We start from the raw sequence: 21,987 nt of genomic DNA on the forward strand, positions 1-21,987 counted from the left end.
GCCCCCAAAACACATTACAGAAAAATTCACCCGTCCCCTGGAAATAAATGTACACTGTTACAATAAGAGAACCAATTCAGTCTTTAAAACTGTGAAATACAAAGATTTTCATCCTGGTTTAAGTCCAAGTTTCAATACAAACTGAGCTTTGAACCCTCCAAGATTTCTTTCCAAGAGCAAATGATCCAGGGGAGGATCTCCTTCAACATACATGCAATAACAAAGTAAAAAGTACTGACTATGACAGAGGAGGGTGATTTATGAAACACAAGTGTGGGGAAATAATTATTTACCTTCATAACAAGCAGTTTCTTCTTGGGTTTTTTGCCATAAATGTAACTTTCTCCCAACAGCAACTTCTTAAAAGATGTTTGTCAACTTCTGTCATTCACAGACACACAACAAAGAAAAATGTATCTCTCTCTAATGAGATGCACAGCCAAGGACGGTTGTCAGCATCACAGCACCGCTGTTGTGACATGCATTTCATTTTATTCAATACATAACGGGGAAGCTGCTAAACCCAGCAGTCCAAGCAACGTCCAAATAAGCATTAATAATGTGGTGAATAACTGATCATCACTAGATGGTTTTCAGCAGGATAAAGGGTTCTCCCTCCCCCTTTTAAAAATATCCTCGGAGTTGGAAAACAAAGAGGCAGAAGTTAGGACTGCTGCCTGCTGCCTCCCACGATGGGCACACATCTGCAAGTGCCAACCTGCCCATCCTCGTGCTCCAGGGATTTCAGCACTGCACCAGGAGATTGCAGCAGCACAGCAGGTGGAGCGGGGGGCTCAGGGAGCAGCAATTAACGTGGATTGTGGCTCCCATTTTTCAAGGTAGATGGCAAATTCGGTCTCGCAGACATGTACGAATTCGCGTACAAAACCCACCGCGTAATACAAGGACATCTGTGTTTACCAAAGTAATCATTATTGTTTAATGCGTATTTTTTAGGCCATTAAACAAATAACTTTAGCTCTGATGAACATGGTGATTTTCATGATAGACTTAAAAGGAAAAAAAAAAAAGTTCACAAGAAATGTGGAGCTGCTAACATGTGCTAAGTATTAGGACAAGAACCACAGATTAAGGGCACTGCTTTGACCTCACGTACTCTCACCCCCTGCACGCTCAGCCAGCACGGTCCAACAGGGAATTGTGGTTTGCTGCCTTGCATCAGAACCTGAAGTCATCCCTGTGCTGCCTCCTGCCCCAAACTTGGTGGACACACACAACCAGGGAGGGCAGTGAGCAACCACGAGCAACCACAGGATTAAAACTCCATTTTTCTGGGACTGACCCACAGAGCTCAGTGCAGTGCACACACAGGTCCCCAAACCAACCCCAGCACCCTCACAGCCATGGGGAGGTGGGATCCACATCCATCCCTATCCCTGCTTTACAACTGACATCCCTGCCTTACTACCACCGCATCTGCATCTCCCCAGATGTGGGGTCCAGCCCAAAGGAAGAACATTCCCGACCCTCAAGGGCTCCCTGGGGAGCTGGAGGCAGGCAGGGCTGGCAGGCAGGGCTGGGGGAGCTCAGGGGAGGAGTGAGCCGAGCCCAGACCCCGCTGCATGTTCAGTGATTATAAGATTAGTGTGTTTTTATTTAAAGTATTACCCGTTAACATCCCGTATTACAAAAGTAGCACAACAGTATCGACAGACTGTCAATATTAATAGGAGTGTCTAATGCTTTATCAATACTAATTTAATTTCTGTTATCTGCAGGCTGCAGGGCCTTTCTGAAGAAACAGAGGAACAAGAATGAGAAAGCCAAAGCAGTGACATAACAGGAAAACGAGCCATTCCTTCAGCTTCTTGATCATTCAGTGGCACCCTGCAGTTAACACAGTTATCCTTGCTGCTTCTTTTGAGCAAAAACACCAAGAACAAAACCCACTGAGGTGTTTTTTTTTTCCCAATATCACCAGAACCTCCACAACTCTCTTTTTCTTTTTGGCCAGAAACCATCTTTGCAGAGCAGTATTTTTCCTAACTATGTACACCCAAAATCTGTAAAATAGATGTGTCAGACACCAGCAATTACTGGTTGGATGAACAACTCATCTTTACAACACAGAGGTGATTCACAAAGGAGAATTTCTAGACCAGTGAATGACCCAGTCTTGTACAGACTTTAAAGGCCCATAGGGAAGATGCATCTTCTTCATTTTACAAGCAAAATGTGTAATTTTAGGATAAAACTTCTCAAAGAGTTGTATTTTAATGAGGTTCAAATAAGTGTCCCTAACACTCCAGGGCAAGGAGACGTGTTGGCAAGTCAGCCTGAAGTGGCAGGTGCTGTAAGGGGTAAGAATCCCTGCCCCTTCCAGGGAGATGCTCAGCAAGACCCAGATCACAGCCCCACCCCTGCTCTTCCCATCACTACTAATGCACTTTAAAAGAGAGAGGAAGACAGGTCCACAATGACAAAATGTCAAACTGAACAAAGTAATTGAGCTAATCATGTAAACATTCATTATTACTAATATTAAAATATCCTGTTTTGCATTTTCTTTTTGTGACAGAATGAGCAGCATCTGAGGACTCAGAATTAACATCTAAGAACTGAGTAAAAGAGGAAACTGTCTAAAATGAAGACACAGTATCAAAGAGGAATTTTTCTCTTGCTTTAGCACATGAATGATCCCAACTGCACTCGCTACAAAGCATTAAGTGGGAATGCAGGGGAAAATATTCTTCTCCTTAAATATATTTCAATTTATGATTTATGGTTTTCAAACTGCGAAGGAGAGAAGTGGAAAAGAAGGTATTGGGGTAGGAAATTGGCTTACCTCGTGATACTCCATGATGTGTGACCAGTTCCCACAAACGGGTGAATCCTCTTTCCCTCATTAATGAAGCTGCAGATTTCCTGATTCCCCCTGATCACCTGGAGCTCCCCCACCCCACCACCAGCCATACCCTGAGGATTTTCCATCACTGTGACGAATTTCAAAGGTTAATGATACCCAAAACTCCCCTGAGAATGGGCTGGGTGGGTGACAGAGCTCCCCACCATGGTCCCTCATGCTGGGCCACAACACCATGGATGGTGGCACCATCCAAATCCCACATTAGAATAAGATGAAGCAATGTTTAAAATGGAGATGGGGGATAAAAATCAACTTCTGTTGCAATAAAAATGCTGAATTCCCTCCCCTAGACTGTCCATGCCCTTCTGAGCTCTCCTTGAAATTTTCACACAAAATTCTGCCTTCGAGCAGATTTTGGTGCTGCTCACATCTCCTGCAGTCACACAAAGTAACACCAACCAGTGGTTGTGAAGAAGCTGTGTCTGCCAGACTGCTCCCCAGAACCACAGGAAATTAAAAAAAAAAAAAAAAGGAGGAAGGCAGAAAACAAGAGAAAACAGTTTGTGGCCTCTGAAAACCAGGGGACTGAGCTGCTCAACAAGTCACTTCCAGGGGATGGAGTCAGAAAAGTGTCTTTGAAAGAAAAAAGAACCAGTGAGGAAGGAACAAGCAAACAGTGCAAGGTGGGGGGAAATGTGCCATAGGGAAACTAATCCAAGAGGAGTCCCATAAGATGGAACAGGCTAAGAATCAAAATTAGGAGTTTTTGGACAAGGATTAGTGTAAGAGAGGTATTTCCTACTAGGAAATGGGATTTGAGCACCTCATGCACAGCCAAGGACTTCAGAGGAGGCAACAGGAACAATTTGCAAGGCACAGCAATGTAAGCTAGCCTGAGACTAACAAAGCAAATGAAGATGAGCTTCTGGGTCTAAGCACCCACCAGGGCAGCTTGAGGAATCTTCAGAAGAGAAAAAAACCTCTCCATCCTGCCCATGGAGTTTTGCCTTTGTGTTTCAAGGCTCCAAACCCAGCTGCTTTGGAGTTAGACATGCAGCAGCAAAAACATCAGCAGAGCCACTGGTTCCCATCTCCAGCTCAAGAAAAGGACCTTCCTGCCACACAGGAATCCTCCTTGCCAGCGATGTCTCCTACCTCACTCAGCTCTTTCTGCTCCCTGCCTCCCTTGTCTACAGCCACCATTTCTGCAGCATTTCTCCCTCCTCCTCCTCCTCTTCCCAAAGCTGCAGCCCCTCTCCTCCCTGCTCAGGAGGCAGCTCCAGAGGGAGCAGCAGCAGCCACAGCTCATAACTCGCCTAACGAGTGCCAGCCAGCAGTGATTTGTAGGCATCAAGTAGATTATTGTTTTTTGAGAGAGTGGAAAAGAAAAAGAGGGGCACGAGCTTAAGGTGTTGTTGATGAATGAAGATGAAAAGAAGGTTTTAGGGTGAGAAGTGTTTGTCTAGTGTGACCTAAACCGTTCAAACCTCATTTGATAGATGACGGACATTTATTCCCTGCTATGTGTCACTTCAAAGTCTGAGGTTTATATTAAACAAGAAGTCTTCTCCTTCTAAGTTGTTCGTCAGTTTTTTCCCTGGAGTTTATCACACAGAGCAATACTTGGAAATGCAATTACATTTGTTTTTTTAATAAAGTTATCTGGTCACTAGTAGTACATATTAGAAAACGCACTTTATTGTTTTTCATTATGTAATTGTGTGCTTCATTGCTTTTCATCTGTTTTCCCCTGCTGTGGGAGGAGGCATGGCCCAGAACACCATTTTTCTGGGGATGATGTTCCACATCAGAATGAGACCACAGCACCCCACTGCCATTGCCCTTCCCTCCTCTCTCTCCCCACAGGCAAGAACCACATTCCCAATAAAGCTGAGCTAATTTCTGCTCTGAGGTAAGGCAAATCCAGCTTTTCCACCTCTCAAGGCCCTACCTGGAGAGGCCAGCAGCAGCAAATACTTAAAAGTAAGCAAGGACACGAGGCCCAGCCACAGCTTTAATCACAAATAAGAGATTTTTGGAATCTTGCATTCAAGTAATCTGTGATACTTTCTCCCATGCCTTTCTCTGGATCTGGATTTGCAACCTCATGGAAGCTGATGTTTTGAAAGAAATTATCCATATCATGAAATAACTTTTCCCCAAACTAAGCTAATGGCACTAATAGTTTTGAACAGTTTTCTGCTAAAAGGCATGATCATTCCATTATATATGTTTACATTCCTATGCATTTAAAACAAACATATTATGCTAATAAATTATGGAGAAACTGTACTTGATGGGACATGTTCCTGTTTAGTATTCACACAAAGCACTGCAGCATTTAACCATGGGGCAAATTTACTCGTTTACTACATCTATTCCTTTAAATGTGCCCCAAAAGTTGTTTTCTCAGCACTTGCTCACTAAGATTGCTTTGAATATTGATTTTTGAGGAGTTCATTTTACTTAGCTCCTCTATTAAGAAGAAAACACCATGGATTTACTGAAACCATATTTCTCCACCGGAGTCTTGATTCCCACAGGAGCAAAAAAGCATTTCATGCTAGTCCTGGCTCCAAGCAAGGACACCCCCTCTTCTCTTTGCCCTGTCCAGAAAAAAAAGGTTTTTCATTTGAGATGCTCTGGTCTACCACACCCCAAACACACAGACCTCTCCCATCAGCAGCAAAATTTCCACTGCAGCCCTGCTAAGCCCTTGGAGACTCCACAATTTGTGCACCCAACATCCAAGTCAGAAGTTTGAGTTATGATCCATCAAAGTTGCTCCATCTCACTACACTTTCAGAGCTTAAAAAAATGATCAGATTCCACTGAATTTCTCTCTACACAGCTGCATCTCTAATGAAGCCCCATAAAAGTTAAAACTTATATTCGGTAATCATATGCAATTGAAACATCATAAAATGAGAAGTCAAGGAACTGTATGTGGGCTGCAATGACTTGTCTTATTGTATTCATTCCCTTAATAAATATATCTTAAAAATAACCTCACAGTCACACATTTGCAATATAATACAAAAATAACACTGGATTCAAATTATTAAACAGGTAATTTAATAGAACAAGAATTGAAATGTAGGACAGTGTGCAACTTTATGCTATAGGAATAAGATGATTTTTAGCCAACACAACTATTTTTCTTTTTTGCATTATTTCTGCATTTATAACAGTACAACATCCACATAACCTTGACACTGTAGTCACCTTAGTAACAAACAAGTGTAACATTCACTTTTAATTGAAATTCCAATAGGGTGTTTGATTCAAGTAAAACAAAAATCAGAGGCCCCTATTCTGCTGCTTTTTTCTTAGTCACATAGACATGGGCTAAAAGGATTTAAAAATAGATATATTTGTACACTATTACATCTACAAAGCAGAGCTATTTAATTTTAATTTAACGCTAAATGGAAACAAATATAACACCTTTAAAAGACACGATGCTAAAAAGAGAACAAATTATTTAAGTTCTGGACCAGCACAGCTTGGAGAATTCACACCAAGTAAAGGCCAGATTTAAACCAGTCTTACAGCCAAGAGAAGAAGCAGTTCTGGGACATTGGACCAGCAGAACTGGGCGTGTAGAGGACACCCTTCACTGTGCCACCACAGCCCAGAACTGATGGGGATGAGTATCCCCACCATGTGAAGCTTCTCTTTTGCATAGCTGGTTTCATTTAAATTGGGCTGTTTTGCATGAAAGAAAAAGGGCAAAGGTCCCAGCAGTGCTCAGAAAGGACCATTAATGTGCTTGGTCATTTCTTAGTAATGGCCAAGACCAGACACTTCAGAGAAAGGTACAAGAAACACCTGAACTGAGAGTTTTCACCTCTGGGAACAGGACTTTCTGCCTAATCTTTGTTAGCTTTGTCCCAAACCAAGAGAATTTATACTCTTCCTAACTTGTAAGATTAAATAAAAGTGCTCCTACTCAAAGTACCTGCAGATGTTTGCAATTACCTATAAACTTAAATTCTCTTGCTGTTTCGCCCCTAGCCCTTCACAGCTAGGGTTTTCAGTTTTACTGAATCTGAGGGACAAAACCCAGCCTCAATCCCTTTGTTCATACTGGCCAGTGTCACAGACGTCTTTTTGTGAAAATCTTCTCTTAAGATTTTTTTTTTCCCTTCTGAGAAGCTGAAGCCTCAGAAACAAAATGCAAACAATGGTTATCTGCTGCTATGGAATGCATCAGGTGTGTCTGTGTTTGGGCCATCTTGAATGTTTACAATTAATGGCCAACCACAGACCAGGTAGCTTAGGCTCTCTGTCCGAGCCACACACCTTTGTTATTCATTCTTTTCTAGTCTTAGCTAGCCTTCTGAAGAAACCTTTCCTTCTATTCTTTTTAGTATAGTTATAATGTAATATATATATATATCATAAAATAATAAATCAAGCCTTACCATAAAATAATAAATCAAGCCTTCTGAACATGGAGTCAACACTCTCGTCTCTTCCCTCGTCCAAGAACCCCTGTGAACACGGTCACAGGCCTGTTCTTTTCACAGCCCCAAAAGAAGGAACTTTGTGGTTCAGCAGAAGCCCCAGCCCATCACCAGCCCAGCCCAGGCACCAAAAGAAGGAACTTTGTGCTGCTGCAGAGGCTCCAGCCCATCGCCAGCCCATCCCTCTCCTCAAGGGCTGCCCTCTGCCAGGGCTCCGTCCTGCCCGTCACGCCTTTACGGGGTCCCTGATGAGCATGATTCAATTAACATGGCCTCAGAAGCCACTCCACAGCAAATGAGAGGTGACAAGGAGCTGAGAGAGGAGCAGGGGGACACGGGGAGGAGCAGCTGGGCTGGGGGACACGGCAGAACTGCTGCTGCATGTGGCAAAGCGGGGTTGAGCTGCCTGTGTCCGAGCGGTGATGGGGAGCGATACAGGGAACAGAGAATCTGGAGAAATGGGGTTCTTAGAAAGCTCTTCCCACCCTACCACTGGAAAGACAAGCTGGAGGCTAAACCATGAGTTTTACTGGGTTATTCTGTCACCAAGTGCTTTGCCTACACGCCACCCAGAGCACACATCACCTTGCTGGGGTCAGGGGGATGCCCACGGGCCCCGCCAGGAGATGTGTGCCCAACACAGCTGCAGGAGTGGGCTCCTTCTGCTGGTGGAAACAAGGACTCAGCTAAATGTGGAGGGCTACAAGTTTCTGCAACAACATGCAAGTCTCCAACATGTGGCCCGTAACGTAGCTGTTGCCATGGTAAAAAATTCATGTTTAGTGAAAAGTGTTAAATCTTGTATCATAAGTTAAATCAGCTGCCAAGACACATTTTCACAAGTAGGGGAATTTTTGTCTTTTCAGAATGGAATGTTTTTCAGTTGACATTGATTTTTCCCTAAAATAAGTCCCCCAGAAAGGAAGCCAATCACACGTGAGGCAGTCCAAGAGCTGAATTACTCTACTCCTTCTCTGAATCATCAACAAGTGTTGTGTGCTAGTGCATGTGTGTGTACAAATGCACTGTAGCTCCATAAATTCCACCCTCTTAAACAAATCGGCAGTTATACAATTTATTCAGAATATTAAAGTAATGATCCCAGCAGAAACACCAATATTTCATGTTCTGGGTGATGAGACTTCAATAAGTAACTTTTCTAACCACAAACCAACTCAAAAATTATGTTGCCCTAGACTTTTCACAAATACAATACTGAGTCTGACTATACAGCTGTTTATGTAGGTCAAGGACAGAAATACTAAGAGTGCATTTATTTGTTTTTATGTTTCTTGCTCAGTATTTCAAAAGAGAATAACTTTAATACAATTTCAGAAAGAGAGCCAAGGTTAAAATTACTGCAGAATTAGCAAAAAACCCAACAACAACAAAAACCCATATAAACAAGAAAATCCCCCCAAAATAACACCCCTTAAAAAAAAAAAAAAAAAAAAAAAAAAAAAAAAAACAACTACAAAAAACTTGTTAATTTTGTTCATTCAAAAACTATAGCAAGGAAATCTGGTTGTTACCAGTTCAAGACTGTATGTCCTTCTTGTCCTGAACTACTCAAATTTGGCTCACTCTAGCATCTTATGGTTAATCTTCCACATTTGCAGCAAAATGCATTTCCAGTGGGAGGTTTTCCCACTGGCACACCCAGGGAGGACTCAGCACCAGAACAGCTCCTGCAGAGGGGTCACTGCCCTGCTGGACAATGCAGACCTCATGGACAACACTGGATTTTTTCCTTTCCCACATCTCTCTTCAACAACCACAAGCTGGATTTCACCCTCATTGTGTCTTCTGCGGTGAGGACTTTGCCCAACAGATTCCTTTCTTTTTTACCTGCTTCCAAGTAGCAACAGCCAGCAGCCAGTCACATCCTTGTTTCTAAGTTAAGAAACACTTCTGATTCCTCCTCCTCTCTCTAATTATTGCTCCGCGATCGATTTGCCGTGCGCCATGCCAAATTCGCACCTTAGCTCCTCACCTCCAGTCACTAAAACTCAAACTCTCCTCCCATCCTCTCCACAAAAGACATTTTCTAGCAAGCAAGCTCCTGCTTACGCTCTCCTGCCTCCCTCCCTTTCTCTCTCTCTCTCTCTCTCTCCTGAAACCAGCTCTTCAGAAAGGCTGGAGCATATTTAGCCCTCCCAGCTCTCTGCTTGTCTCTTTCTTTTATTTTACATGGTTCAGTGTTCACATTCTGCTCTCATTCTGCCTTCTCTCCTCCTTTCTCTGCTCCGGTGCTACAAAAAGACATCTTCTGTGACACCTTAAAGAAAAAAGGTCCCTGAATTAACGTGACTTGCACTGTGTGGTATTTTCAGACCGCCCATTTGCTAATGCTGCAAACACAATTAGGAAGTCAGGGAAAGAGCTTGCAGGAGCAGATGAAAGCTGCAGAGATAAAATGGAAAGCTTTTACCTGCCAAGCTCTCAGGTTAGGGTTCTAGGTTGCCCTCAGATCTAACAAAGCCATAAAAGAGCCATTTAAGGAGATGCACAGTTGCATTGCTGTAAATCTCAAGCATGGCTTTTTCCATCCTCCTAAAGACATGGATTTTTGCTTCCACAATTTGCAAGCTGGTAGCCATAGGTGGTTTAAATTCTTGGTATTAAAAAAAGCTCAGAGCATTGCTGACAATTAAAAACAGCTTTTACACATGCACAATAACGCTTCTCATGCTTAAAAAAAAAATAATATGCATATCCATATTACCATCATAATAAGTGCCACAGAGTGACATGATATGATTGAGTATAATGGTTCCTTTGGAGCCATTATGGTCGATCAGTAAATAATACACTTTTGAAATTGTCTAACTACATATTTACACTTGTCAACTCTCATACACTTCAGTGACAGAATTTAAAAGAAACACTGTAAAAAACTGTAAGAACATTAAACCACAAAAACATTATGCTGAAGTAGCATTAAGGTTTGACTAAAACCCACAAAAACACGGAAATTTCAGGTTCAGGCCAAATCTCCCAAAATGACAGTGTCTTCAGCTCCCAAGCTGTGCTCAAGTGCCTGCAGTGATGCAGGAAAAGCAAAGGATGAGGCAGGAAGACCATGGGGTCGTGGTGGTCCATGTGAGAACTGAGCCATTGTGGAGGGCTCTGGCCACCAAATTCACGAGAAATCTCATGAGTGAGAACCAGCCTGCCAGCAGCAATTCAGCTGCTCAGCAGAACAGCACTTCATGATATTTTACATAAACAAAGCCTGGGCCTTTCTCTGTTTATTCAGATGAAATTCCCAATTAAGTTGAGAAAAATTAGCCTTCATTTGTTTCAGAAGAGGCCCCATTGAGACACTGGGAGTTTTCCCTAGCTGAAACACATGGAGAAAAACTTCAGGCTTCGACCCTAAAAAGGCATTGCCAAAAAAATATGTTAAACAAACATGACAGTGGATCATTAATATCCCAAAGATTCACTCCATGTGGGGAAAAAACAAGACTGGGAAGGAGGATGTTTTTTCAACAGTAAAATAATGGGCTTGGCGATGTCTTTTTTAATTGATAATTTTGTGTCTCTTGTTCAGCTGCAGCCACTTTTGCTCCAAGCAGTGGTGGCGGCAACTTTATTGGTTCCAGTAGAGCTCTGCTGAAAACAATAAGCATCAAGCTCCCCAGTGCCATCTGTCTTTCTGTGAGGGTCACATCCTGCTGCCCTGGAATCAAGGGGATATTGAATGCTTGGGAGCTGTCAAGAGCAGCCCCAGGCCCACGGCGCCTCCTTTGCAACAAAAGGACCCCAAACACTTCAGATGCTCTGCCCTGAAATCCTGAACCAGACTTTAAAAAGCAATGATGGATATTTTCCTAGAGCAAAGGTCTTCCTTTCATATATATCTATATCTGTATCTATCTCCTTGCTCAGACTTATCTATTACCTGGCTGGTGAGAACAAAATCCATAAAGGCTTGGCAGGGCAGGCTCTTGAAGTTGTTTGAAGACAGAACCACCACACCCCTGTCAAGAGGGAATTACAGCCCAGTTTTACAGTCAACTCTCCCCTGGACTGGCTGATGACAGAGCAGCATCTGGGGTTTTACAGCCGCTGTATATAAATGGGATTTTCATGACAAACAACTCTATATTCGGTTTCCTTGTATATCTGGATGTGAGAACGATCTCCTAAGGCTCTGCTGGGAAGAAGTATTAATGAAGACAAAGAGCATTTCAGGCTGTTCCCCACTGGAGCACTGTCATGATGACAGCATAAAGACTTTGTCCTACACAAGTGCTTTAAGTCCACATCCTTCTCCTCCCCATGCATCAATCCAGGACTCCCCTGTGTGTCTGACCCTCACAGCCCCTTCCTCAGCATCCCACCACCCAACCCCACCTGATGAGGACAGAACCTGCCATCAGCTCACAGAGCTTCCTCTGGTCTCTCATTTCACAAGGCCTCCCTGGAGATATTTGCTTTTGTCTAAACATTATAAACCTGGGTAAGACAAAGACTTCATAAACCCTGTTGCCTTTTCCCTTTGCACAGCGTCTGTCTCCTCTCACCCAACCTCACAGCTCATGCAAATGTCAGAGCCAGAACAGTTCCTGCATTTCCTCGGGTCGCCACACAGTGAAACCAGCAAAGGTAAACAAACTACTGAAGTCTGGGTATTTTTATTTCAGATGGCATGTAAATCAGTGGATGAAAGCTGGGAATAAACTGGCAATGTGAGGGCAGCTTATTTAAGTTTCCTCCCCCAGCTCAGTGTTCCCTCAATGTAATATAGCTGACATAACCCTACACTAAGGGAAAAAAAGGAACAACCCAAAGAGATATGAATATTTTCTCCAAAGTCAAAGACTCTTCCTTCAAGATGTTTGGCCAACTCTTACAGAAATAGACAAGCACTTCCCTACCAAAGGCAAAATTTTCACCTGTAGGAAACCCGGAGGAGATCAGACACCACCTCAAGTGCTCAGGATGGGCACAGAGCTCATTGCGGGACACCCCAAAGAGAAGCTCACATACCACGAGTGCTCAGGATGGGCACAGGTTTCATTGTGGGACATCCCAAGGAGGAGCCCAGACACCAAGAGTGCTCAGGATGGGCACAGGTTTCATTGTGGGACATCCCAAGGAGTATCAGACACCAAGAGTGCTCGGGATGGGCACGAGCTCCTCATGGGAGCAGCAGAACCTGGAATACAGAAGGTGCTCTCTTCCTGCTGTGCAGTATTACCTCTTCTCAAACAACAGCCAGAGCAAGAGCTTCCTCCAGGGACTCGAATCAGAAAATGACTGGTCCTGTGTAGAGCTGAAAGCCCCTGCAAAGATGGGTTTTTAAGAGCAGGAGCTCCAGCTGCCACCTAATTGTCTGAGCAGTGGGTGCCCCAAACCCACAAGCTCCTCACACCATTATCTCCTGGCAGAAAGGTGTTATGTGCTCCCACTCTTCCCCTCTGCCTCCCTGTTTAAAGCTTTCTGGCTGCTGGTGAGGAAATGATTCTGCCTTGCTCTAACTTCCTCTCCATCACCTTTCTGTCTGTGAGGACTGGTGAGAGAATGTTTCCACTGCTCTTACACTTCCACGTCATCCATTTCTGAGGCCCTTACAGGGAAAAAAAAAGGCTGTCTCCCATCTCCTGCTGGTGATAGTTTTATCAGATAATAGCACAAAGCAGTTATGATCCTGTAAAGCTGTTACCAATACCCAGAGGTACCTGAATTGCAGCAGAGAGACAGATCATGCCTGCTGCATTCCCCCACCAATGGGCAAAGCCTGAGCAGCATCTAAGGGACCTGTCTACTGAAGAGAATATCACTGCTTCAACCTGCCATGAGCACTTGTTTGGCTTCTCTGATTTTCTGCATGTACACTCTATTTTTCACTATTTTAAGTTAAAACCTGCTGAAATTTGATAGCTCCAGACACAACAGTGCCAAGGAAAAGGAGCCTCTGGTCCCTGAGAGGGACCTCTTTCCATGCTGGCTTGACACATAAAATCTGCTCCTTCAATTATGCCTTCCCTCTTACCTAGACATGACGGTGTGAAAACACAATAAAAGCTCTCAGAAAAGAAGTTGGAGGAAGCTGATAAAGTATTTTTCAGATCTCATAAATACTTTAATACCAAGATAGCCACTTGCACAGCCCAGCTCTGCCCCTGTGCCATGCTGGTCACTGCAGGCACTCATTCCTTCCCAAAGCATCCATCTCCATCAGCCCAAAAACTGCCCTGAGCAATAAAAACAAAGCTGCTGCCACACAGAATTTCAGCAAGAGGTCACACTTTGCTCTGTTAGCACTCTGCATCCAGAGAGGTACAGGTGCTTTACGAGAGTTTGTGGCACACACACCTGCAAACTCACAACTTCACACGCCCCACAGTATTTCTGCTGGTTCAAAATATCCCATCAAACATCTCAAGTATCAATAAGGAGATTCTAATTATCCATTCACAACCTCTACCAAGCCAGGGCAAAGCCTTGCAGATAAAAGCTCTGCTCAGGAATTTAAGTTTACCACCTTCCCAAAGCAAAATCTTTTCCTGTTATGTGATTTATTGGGATAATAGGTACTGTTTGTATGATAAAATAGATGACTTGAAAAACCATCACAAGAAATCATTATACACGTAGAAAAGTCAGGGCTTGCTCTATTGCCACAACAAAAATGCTCTATTTGTTTTTCTAAATATAAAGCCCTGAAAAATACCACAAATTTGGTCAGGACAGAATTCCGCATTAAAGCCTTCATTTTAGGTGTGAGAAGATTTTTTTACTGCAAAGGCATAAAATTCCCCCTTCTCCTGGTGATGAGAAATGCCCTCTGATGCCCCAGCTCCTCCAGGACATAGCCAAAGTCGAAATAATTTTCAAAACTAATATGTACACTGAGTAACATGGTTAACATCATCCAATGAATTTAGATCCACCTACACGGTATAAATATATCTAGATAAACTGTCACCTTCAGCAGAATTCATTAAAATAATGTTGTATCTTCCTTGTTAAATGTAATTTTTTTAATTGAAATTTAATCTTACTGCATTATTTGGTAGATTTTTAATTGACATTTGTAGTAATTAATTGGTAAGCATTACAGCTTTGTCTGAAGAATTTAAAACTAAATTTGACATCGAGATTGGCCAGCCACCGCTGTGAGGTGCCTGCTGGGAGCATTTCATCATCCTCCCAGCCCCTCCTGCTGATCAGAGGTGGGAGATGATGGTCTCTTTCTTACAGTCATGAATTACATTACTAATGTATTCCATTACCACCACGCAAATGTCATGTTAATTCCTGATCATCATCAAGTCATACAATGGTTTCCACGCTGGCACCCAGCCAATTAGCGGTGTGGAAAAATATTCCGCCAATTATATAACTTGAATTAGGTTAAGGACTCAAGAGAAAGCAAAATAAATGCTTTGAAAATACTTCTGAGATAAAATGTAAGTTGACACTGTCTTCATGTGCTATAGCCGATGTTATACAATCTGATAGGCAGCTGCCAACATTCATAACTGTTTATTAAATCTAGCCTCTCTTTATGGTGGCAGCTAAGATCTGTATTTTTACCAATATTAGGTTCATTGTGTTATGAAAAAAGACCAAAATACTTAGGAGCATTCACACCAGCTTATAAAACTTACATTATGTACTTTATTAAATTGTTAAAATTACTTCTTCTCTCCTCCCCCTGCCACAGAGCAAGTTCCACGGACAGAAAAGTTTCAGAAAAACAAAGTCTTTCTGGAGCCACTGATGCCACAAGGAGCAAGGGAGACCCTGCAAGGACATAAGTGACATCTCGGGGCTGCTGCTACCTCTCACTCCAAGCAGCTCCTGGAGCTGCCCCCATCCCACTGATATCCATCAGGGTTAGCACAACCTGGGGAACCCAGCCCTGCTCATGGACAAACTGGCTCTTGCTCCCTGGGTATCAACCAGGGCAAATCCAGCCCTGCTTGTACCCAGGAGCCAGAGGGGAGGACTGAGGGAGGAGAGGGGCCCTGTTAGTTAGGAAAGGTGCCCACAGTCCGTGTGGGAAGGGCAGGGACACAGCAGGTCCCTGACGCGCCGCCTGCTCGGGCTCAGCGCCGCCGGCAGCACCACCAGGCTTTTAGTACCACCCCATTATTTTGATTTGTTCCGTTCTTAACTCAATTTATCCTACGAGCATGGTTATCTCCAATTTAAAAACGTACACAGCACCAGCTCCTCGACTTTAAAAATTCATAACTAGGAGCAATTTGTTAAAATCTCTTAGTGTATCTTTCTCTCTCATTTTCCGAGGTGCTGCAATGAGGCAATTCCCTGTTCTGGCTGCTTACCCCAGGTGACCTTTGCCTGCCGTAAAATGGTATACAACTAAACTCTGTGCCTTAAATAAAACCCTTGCCTCTTCGAAAGGCCCTACGTATTCAGTCAACACAATCAGCAGAAACCACATTTGGCTACTCAATAAGCTGGAAACCTTTAAGGCGTGCACGGCGCTGAATGAATTCCTGACATCACCAGGGACACTCGAGTGGGGAACAAGAGAGACGGCCGAGAAGTGGCTCTTGCTGCAGCTGGAGAAAGGATCACTCCTTTAAGCTGAACTCTCAAGGAAAACGAGAACAAAAACTGAATTAGCTCGACACGTACCCTCTGCAGTCAGCACATTGCTAGGCAACTTACCATCTCTTGATAGAATTATGGTGGAGGGCTGGTCGTACATCAGGGTTAAGATGAACACAAGCACCAGTTTGGGCCAACTGCTCCTTTCCAGTGGGAATGCTCAGTGCTTGGTCATTTGGTATTATTATTCTGCAATATTTCCTAGGCACCTAGAGAGTCTAATGCATTCAGAAGGTATTTTAAAGCTATTATGTGACATGAAAATTTTAAGATAACTGGAAGTAAGTGAATTTCAGGAGGAGTAGCACGAGTCTTTTTCTTTGTTCAAGCCAGCATTTGGAGGGAGTTAACAATCCTTCTTCTCATTGCTTTTATTTTTTAACAGTGAAGGTATCCAGAGGGCACGTTCCTTCAACACTTTGTCTTTGCTCCAGATGCTGGCTGGCCACATCTCCGCACCTCCATAATTCAAGCTGGTATTTCAAGTGGATACTTTGAAACCCTCTGGTCCTTCCATTTGCCACCCTGAGAGCAGACACAAAGTGCCACTACCAGCAGTGCCACGGGGCTGTCACAGCACCCAGTGCTGGCACACTTCACCCATGCCAGCCTTAGAAGGGCTCTATCTTTAACAATACCTGGATATTGAAATTCTGACCCCAGGCATTATTTACATTTACTAAAGAGGCATTAAGCTAATGCACAGGGTGCTTTAAATCGAGGCATGTACCTTGCATATAACCCCACGTTTCCCATGCATACTTTATAGGCACAAAGAAATAATTAATTACCTAACCACCGTAATTAAAATCAATTGATTCACATGCGACAGAGCAGTGAGAAATTTTTGCATGACTGGAGAAGTCTGGAATTGGTCCCCATTTGGGGATCTCAGTTGTATCAGTGAGGCTGGTAATTCAGACATGAAGGAAATGGTAAGAATCCCTCTCCTCTATGCACACTTTGAGCTGCCATATGGGTTTATTCAACTGTTTACTATACCAGTCGGTAAAAACTGAGCAGCTATTATAATCTTTGCTAAATGACATGGTAATTATGCTACCTCTGGAAAAAAAAAATAAAAAATGGAAACAGAAAAAAAAATCACAATTCACTGATGTACGAATTTCTCAGGTTTTATAATCTTTGAATTGAAATGCACTTTCCAACACACAGAGGGATATTAAACATATAATAGAAACCTGAATTTATTTAAAAAAACAATTTGTGCTCCCAATTCCTACACAATTTAATTATGCAGATTTCATGGGTTTGAAAGATTTCTTACATAGACTTCCCAGTTTTGCTGCAGAATGAGACGATTCTTGTTTTCCCAAACTAATACTGCCCCTCCTCTCACCCCAGTTATGAAGAGAGGCAATCAGGAGGAGGCAGGTCAGAGGAGTGGGCTTGGAAAGCTCCCCATGCAGGTTCTTGGGGGATGGGGAGCTGGAAAAGGCACAACCACCTTTTGCATGGCACAAAAGGGACCAGGGGCTTCTTGGGGGGTTAACAGAGGAGGGGTCTCACTCCAGCATCCTCCTGAGCCTGATCCAAACAGGCTGTTGAAGGCTCTGTCCCCGTGTCCCCCAGGCTGGGCAGCAGCACCAAGGTGAAGCTCACGCTGCAGGACAGCTCTCCTGTGTACCAGTGACACCATTTTGTCACTGGGATGCAAGTGCAGCAAATGCTGGAGCTAATTATCTGCTGGCAATGGCTCCTTTGAGAATCCACCATGCGACACATGATGGCAAGGAGACCTCTCCATATCCATATTTCATCACTACATGAATTGCCCACACAAGCTTGGTTTAGATGCTGTCTGTCTGCAAGGCTTGTTTTGGGCAGCAGCTTTGCCTGCATGACTGAACTCCAGTTTCACCACCAAAGCCCTTAACAGTTCACAGAATTCAGGGGGATGGAGAGAAGAAAGAAAGGAAAGGAGTATTTTTTCTGCATAGGTAATATTTGATATTTCTGCTATTTCATGCCAATGAAGGTTGCTTTGGGCTTTTTTAAGAATAGTGGTGACTTGCCTGTAAACATAGACAGTACAACCCCCTCCCACCCTTATTAAAAAGGGAAGGAAAAAAAATGAGGGAAAGATAATTGGTAAGAAAGAATAAGTGAGAGTTATTGCAAACTCAGCCTTGACAACTCACCAGTTTTACTTGCAGGCATCACACATATCCATTCATGACTCAGGGCAAATACAGGAAAGGATTGGAACCCTTCTCATGGCAAATGTGTCTGGAAGCTGGAGTCACTCAGAAAAAATGTTCTCAGGAGACTGAAAGACAAAAACATGTTTTAAAACTTCACTCAGTTAGAATCATATCAAAGCCTATCGTTTTCCTTTGAAAGTAAAAGATGGTTATAAATGCTGGAGCTGGGGGGAGCATTACAGAAGCATGTCTCTGTGTATCAAACTATCACACAGCAGACTCTATTTGGCTTTAAATAAAACCAAAACTTACAATATTAAGAAAGGTTTTTAGAGACAAATGCTTATTTCACATTTGCAACGTGCTCCTCCGACAGGAGAGCTTATGTTCCTTCTAAATACCAAAATGTGTCACCATCCAAATCCACATTCTGCCTGAAAACATTGTACTGAGCACAAAATCCAGATACTTTAACCTACTTTGCATTATCAAAATATAACACACTCTGAATTTCTGAACTATTTACTCTCTGTCTTCACTCACTGCATCCCGATTAAACCTTAATAAAATGTAGAACCTCTTGTTAGCATTAATCTTTCCTCTGAGATAAGGAAAAACACATATAAAAACTATTTGATGTTCAGGGTGGAAAGGCAACACTAGCAAACATCAGTTAAGAAATACCAATTAGTATGTTTTTTTCCCCAGCTATTAGAAACACAGATTGAGCTTAAGCTTAGCTCAGAGGAAACTGTACAAATGAAACACCCATTTTACTAATAAGGGTATTTTTAAATAAGATGGATAATATGTTCACTGATACAGTATCTGCACTGGGTAACAACTCATGCTCGGAAATACAACCAGAGGTGTTCCCAGGGCTGTTCTGCATCACATCCATGAAACCACATGGGATTTAAACAGCAGCTCTGGTGCCTGCCCAAAGTGGGGAAGGGCACACTCTGCCCCAATGAATGCACCAACACCTGGGAGAGCCTCAGCTCCCAGGACCTCTGCACAACAGCCAACTTTGCAATGGAGAAAAACACCTTGAAACACTCGAAAAACAAAGCATGAAAGCAAAAATCACCTGTGGTGCTTGTGAGCCCTTCATTCCTCAATCCTCACCCCTAACAGCATCCCCAAGGCAGTGGCTGCTCCCGGCCCTCCTGCACCCACCAGCACTGACGGGGGCAAGCACTGCCAGCCCCAAATTAACCTCGTCGAGTTAATTATCTTGGCAGTCCACTGCAGCCTTCCTGAGCAACATCTGGAAGCTTCTGTCTCAGCAACAACTGCATGAAATTTTGTAAGACAAAATCCAGGTACTTCTCTGGCCCTGGGGCTTTCTCCCGTTCTTTGCTGAATGCGCAACGGCTCAAAGATCACAAGGGTTCAGAAATCTAAATATAGGGCCTGTGTGACCCTATTAAAAAACTGTGCTACACAATAAAAATAGATCCAAAAGGGGTTTTTAAACAGCATTTATGCTAAAAATGACTTCTTTCTCGGAGACTCTGCAATACCTGCAAACCAAAAGTGACCTGCATCTTGCACTGGTTGTATTTTATTCATGAGGGGCAGAGCACTCAAGAGAAGCAACAGAGCAGTGTCAGAAAGACACATCTGAGCCTTGCTTTATTGCTGTGCTTGATGACAGATATGCAGATGGGTTTGTAGCTGAGCAGAAAGCTGCATCTACATATGTTGGGACAAGATTCCTCCAGCTGACCCGCTGCACCACAGAATTCAACAAATCTTTATCCATGATACATCTGTAGAGCAGGAAAGTATCATGAGCCCTCTTTAGAAGATGAGGAATCGAGGCTCATTTTAGCTACTGCTTGCTCAAAAAATTAATGTTCAAGACTTTTGAAGCAAAATTATTGTCTAAATAATATATATGGTCTGCAGAAATGAGGGCTACAGTGTACAGAAGCACTGTCCTCACCTGCAGATCACTCCTCACATCCTTCCTCAGCATAAGGAATATCTTGGCACCCTTGTGCCAAAAAGCAGATCTGGAAGCTGAGAGCTCCTACCTGAGGAATAAGAAGCAGTACAGGGAGGAGGCAAAGACATTCCAACCAGCTTGCCCTGAACTCTGACAGTGCACCTGGATAAACTGATGCCTCTTACGCCATCAAAAACTGACCTCACTCCACAAAACATTTCTTCAGCCAGGTTTCCCAAGGGAACAAAGCCTACATGATCACCATGTACTTTCTGCACCCAGCCCCACCTGCATCTTTTGAATCCCTTGGATTAATGGGAGCAGAGAGCTCCCAAAGACACGAGTTCTCACGGCATGAGCTCCGGGGCTTGCCCCACCGGCTTGCCCCAAACCCAGTGGCTGCAGGCACAGCTCCAGGCTGAGCCCAGCACAGCCCAGGGGCACACAGCCAGCTCGGGCACTTCCATGGACCTCAGTGCTGGAGAACCTGGAGAAACAGCCCGTACTGCTGGGGGGGAGGGTGGAGGAGCGAGAGGAACAGATTATAGATCGGTTCTGATAAACTCAAGCCTTTAATGATCTGCCCACACACTCGAGTTCGATCTGGCATTGACAAATTGAAGCTTTTAATGATGTGCCCACACATTTGAGTTGGCCACTCCTCTTCCACAACTTTCACAAAAATAGCACACTGGGTTGAAGGCACAGAAACTATAATACTGCTGCAACATGAGCAAAACCCTTGATCAATTTTTGGCAAGCCTTCCCCAAAAGATTTTTTGACAGGGCTTCCAATACAGCCCTCTAACACAAACCTTCTGCGCTGCCCTGCTCCCATACAGATTCTTAGAAGGCACCAGCTCGATAAGGGGCAATGAGATGCAGCAGCTTTAGCATAACTGAAGTACAAAGTCAATCAAACCTTGAAACAGGAATCTGGGCTTCATTAATTCCAGCAATCACAACGTTTTATTATCACTGTATTAATCAGAATAGGAAACCTATTAATCTGCCCCCAACAAAAATTAATCTTTGTAATATTGAGCAGATTTGAAAGACAAGTTTTAATATTTCACTGTTTAAATCTCAAAGGCAGAGGCACACAGCTCAGACAATCGGGCGGATCACTGTGGACTTCATCTCATCAGCACGAGGTCCCTCACCTTTCCCTCTCTCTGTGCATCTCCACCCTGGGGTCCAGCTGCTCCTGGGGCTTCTGAAGGAACCCAGAGCATCATTCCTACATCAAACTGCAAAACTGGCTGCACTGAAGTTCCTGATGCACTGAAGAGCTGTCAAGAGTTTATGCTGTGAAGGAACAGCACCACAACCAGCACTCTGGGTGGCACAGGCTGGAAGTGCCCCCATGCCAAGGGCTGCCTGGGTGTGAGGGAGCTCTGCAAAGGGCAGGACACACCTGAGAGGCAGCAGAGGCATCCCTGTGTGCACAGGGGAATGAGAAGAGGTGCAGTGGGAGAAAACAGCAAGCAAGAAAGTATATCTGAAATTCCTGTGCTCCACCGGAGCGAGTCAGGGATTGCTACACAGATCTGGCCTGGCGACCTGAACCAACCCCCCCAAAGCTGCAAAACATCCCCCCAGCACCACAAAGGGCATCAGAACAGAGCCCAGCTTAAAGGAGAACACAGGTGGCAGAGGAAAATTCCTTAAAAAAAGATGGCAAGGAGCAGGAGGAGTCAGAAAGGGGCTGAGGAAAAAAAGAAAGAATGATAAATGTGACTGAAAAAGGAGGAGAACCATCCCAAGTATCTCCAGATAGCCATGCCCTGCCTGGGGAGGGTGACATTGATGAGTACATGGCTGCAGTTCCTTTTGCTGCTCTTCCATCATCATCCTTCTGTGGCAAGGGCTTATGAACAGGTTATTTTGTTGCTTAGCCAAATTTTCATTAAAGCAGCTTTCACCAACACACAAATACATCCACACATGCACTGACACACACCTCGGGACTGTATC

General features: G+C 43.7%; 1 protein-coding gene across 6 annotated transcripts in view; it reads right to left on the minus strand.

Annotated features, from left to right (window-relative positions):
- The window catches only part of FOXP1 (forkhead box P1), a 377,541-nt gene that overhangs the window by 314,822 nt on the left and 40,732 nt on the right, over nucleotides 1-21,987 (minus strand). For all 6 annotated transcript variants that reach the window (XM_063165022.1, XM_063165025.1, XM_063165020.1 and 3 more), the window contains one exon: nucleotides 18,054-18,181. The gene's annotated coding sequence lies outside the window, so the exon portion shown is untranslated. Of the gene's footprint in view, nucleotides 1-18,053; nucleotides 18,182-21,987 lie in introns of those variants that run through there.

This window comes from Melospiza melodia, chromosome 10, assembly GCF_035770615.1.
Source record: "Melospiza melodia melodia isolate bMelMel2 chromosome 10, bMelMel2.pri, whole genome shotgun sequence".
Taxonomy (NCBI): domain Eukaryota; kingdom Metazoa; phylum Chordata; class Aves; order Passeriformes; family Passerellidae; genus Melospiza; species Melospiza melodia.